The sequence below is a fragment of the Hylobates moloch genome, unplaced genomic scaffold (assembly GCF_009828535.3).
Source record: "Hylobates moloch isolate HMO894 unplaced genomic scaffold, HMol_V3 SCAFFOLD_13, whole genome shotgun sequence".
In the NCBI taxonomy this organism is placed as follows: Eukaryota; Metazoa; Chordata; class Mammalia; order Primates; family Hylobatidae; genus Hylobates; species Hylobates moloch.
In genome coordinates, this window is record NW_026652288.1 from 15,941,635 (window position 1) to 15,945,261 (window position 3,627).

Sequence of the window (3,627 nt, forward strand, 5' to 3'; positions counted from 1 at the left end):
TCCTTCCTTCCTTCCTTCCTTCCTTCCTTCCTTCCTTCCTTCCTTCCCTCCTTCCTTCCTCCCTCCCTTCCTTCCTTTCTTCCCTCCTTCCTTCCTTCCTTCCCTCCTTCCTTCCTTCTTTCCATAGGTTTTTGGGGGAACAGGCAATATTTGGTTACATGAGTAAGTTCTTTAGTGGTGATTTGTGAGATATTGGTGTACCCATCACCCCAGCTGTATACACTGAACCCAATTTGTAGCCTTTTATCCCTCATCCTCCTCCCATCTTTTCCTCCTGAGTCACCAAAGTCCATTGTATCATTCTTATGCCTTTGCATCCTCACAGTTTAGCTCCTACTTATGAGTGAGAACATACGATGTTTGATTTTCCATTGCTGAGTTACTTCACTTAGAATAATAGTCTCCAATCCCATCCAGGTTTCTGTGAATGCCATCAATTCATTCCTTTTTAAGGCTGAGTAGTATTCCATTGTATATATATATACTACGGTTTCTTTATCCACTTGCTGATTGATGGGCATTTGGGCTGGTTCCACATTTTTGCAATTGTGAATTGTGCTGCTATAAACATGCATATGCAAGTATCTTTTTCGTATAATGACTTCTTTTCCTCTGGGTGGATACCCAGTAGCGGGATTGCCGGATCAAATAGTCGTTCCACTTTCAGTTCTTTAAGGAATCTCCACACTGTTTTCCATAGTGGTTGTACTAGTTTACATTCCCGTCTTTCTTGTGGTTTCTAATTTGTGTGTGACACCATGACTGACACTTGCTCTTAGTCAGGGCCAGCTCCTGAGGTGGGAGGTCTGGGAGAGAGAGGGTCATTTGATATGGACTGAGGAGGATGGGCATGGGCCAAGCGCAGGAGGCATGGAAAAGTTTCAGACAATGTCACAGACCCAGATGGGGAGAGACTATCAGTTTGCACCAATGGCAACCTGTGTCCCTGTGATTTTCTGCAGGAATGCACCACACTCTGGATGTAGGTGCAGAGAAGATGGCTGTCTGGCTAGATCCAGGGTTTTAATGTTTCCAGGTAAGTTTAAAGAAAAGAACAACTGACCTCCTGACAAGCTGATTGACAAGAAGAAAGCAGAGGGGCTAAGAGATAAGCGGTCTCTATGAAATCAAATTAGCAGAACGCTGAGGTAGCCGGATGAACTGAGAAAAAGCTGGGTGGGTTTGAGAGCTGTGATCAGAGACAGACAGATCTACACTCAGGGTTTCAGGGCTGGGGCAGCTCCAGAGAATGCAAGTTCCAAGGTGAAGTCATGGGAATGGGTGGCTGAAATGGGATGGAAGGAAAGGTGACAGGAACTAGGTTGATGTCACTCAGGGAAAGGGTGGCGAGAAATCCCGAGATCTGGGAGTCAAGCTCCTTAGCCGGAGGACACTGTTCAGGAAGCTGTACAGCTGGCTCAGGAAAGCGGACGTGTACCCCTCCAGTGTGGGGAAGCAGGGGAGTGTACGTGTGTATGCCAGGGATTCGGCCTCTGGGCTTTGGTAATTTGGCAATATGCCACTCCCATCAAGCCTCTGCTGTGCTCTGTTGAGCCAGATTCTTCCCAGAGTCCCTGATTCCTGATGCTGAGCCTACCCCATCACCTGCTCTCCAGGGCAGCCCTTGAAGGCGGCAATTCATCCTCCAGTGGAGCCCTCAGCAGTGACTGGGGATCCCTAGCCCCTGGGTCAGCCAGAACAGAGCAGCTGCCATCGTTGGCTGAAGGCTACTTCTTGGCATTTGCCGGCAGGTTTTGTTTAGACAGAGGAGGCGCATTGAGAAATGCTTCCAGACTTGTGCCTGGGGACATGGGGGAAGCAGAAGAGCACATGGAGCATTTTAAAGCCTTCAAAAGGAGTTTTGTTGCCTGGCCCCGCCCTAAACGTTTGCACCCAGATATGGTGTTTCCGTGTGCGGGTCTCATACCTGTGCCTGACAAGTGGGAGGCCGCTGACAAGCAGCCTCAGTGGCTCACAAATGGAGCTTGGTTTAAAGTTCAAGTCATAACTGGATGGTGCCTATTTGTCCCTGACCAAACTCAGCACAAAAATAGGTTGCACTTTTTTTTTCCTAAAAGGCAGCAAATGTGGGCAAATATTAGCTCTTGGAAATAAAGGGGGAAGTTATTTATTCACTCAGCAGCATTTTCCAAGCCATCAATCTTCCGAGGATTTCTATTGCTTTAATCATCAAGGTTGTTTATTTGGAGCAATTTCTGAGAGAATAAAAGTACCTTTGGCCTTTATCTGCTGTCATCAAAGCATCCATTAGGGGACTGGAGCCCTGTAGGGAGGCTCAAGGGATTATTCCGAGAGGTTTGCTGAAACGCACAGGAATTCTGCTTTTTCTTCTCCCTGGTGCGGCAGTGAAGTTTAAACTGTAATCTGAAAGGTTGAGTTTATCGTCAGGTTTGTACCATTTGAACAGGATTTTGTTCAAGGCAAACCTACCGATAAAAGCATTTTAAGTGACCTGGAAAAAAGGCCGGCCTGCCTGCCTGGAAATTGTGTGGCCTCTGACAGTCCCCGAGCCTTGGGGTTCTGACAATAGCACGATGGAGTCCCTAGCGGCCTGTACAGTAACAGGATGTCATCTTCTTGGGGAGGGCTGGGAGCAGAAGCAGGAAAGAAGACGAGTGGTCCCTGCCCTGCCAGAAGGTGAAGCATCACGCTGCTTGGTGAACTAGAAGTGGGAGGAGAAAGAATTGAAATTATGTGTAGCCTGTGGGTAAATGCTTCTGGATGTACACACATATGCACAGACACAGCACACATGCACACACAGCACACATGCATATACACACATACACTCACACTCACCACCCTGTGCCTCACAGGTGCCTCTGCCTCAGGTGCCTCCCAGCTCCAGTTCTGCCCAGAATGCCACCTCCCTTCCACTGCCTCCCAGGCCCTTTGCACTCCTCTGCCTTCCAGGGCACGTCTTCAGGCCTCCTGGACCAGCCCCTGCCTGTCGGATGTGGACCCCTCAGAGGGACAACAGGACCCCCTGACTGTGAGTGCCCTTGCCCCACTCTGGGTTCCAGGAAGCAAGGGCCGGGAACCCTTTGCTCACTGGAAAACACATGAGCAGCTGCTCCATGGCTCAGCCTGAGTAAGCAAGAACGGCTGGTGTGGCCGCCTCCCCAGGCTTCTCTCTCAGCCTCCTGCTGTGTCAGCTGTGTCCCCACACACCGGAGAAGCCAGCTCAGCAGTCATCCTAGAGGAGCATATGCCACACACACACGCGCACACACCCACACACACACGCACAGCATAGAGATACACACACACCATAGACACACACACACCTCACACACTATAGAGACACACATACAGCATAGAGGTACACACACACCACAGAGACACACACACACATCATAGAGACACACACTTCACATCACTTAAAGACACGTGCATTACACACACAGCATAGAGATACACACACAGCACAGAGACACACACACACCACACACACACCACGCACACCCCAGAGACACACGCACCTCATGTATGACAGAGACAAACACACCTCATACACCACAGAGGAAAACACACACCACACACCATAGAGACACACACACACCACACACACCTCACACACCACAGAGACACACACACCTCACACAC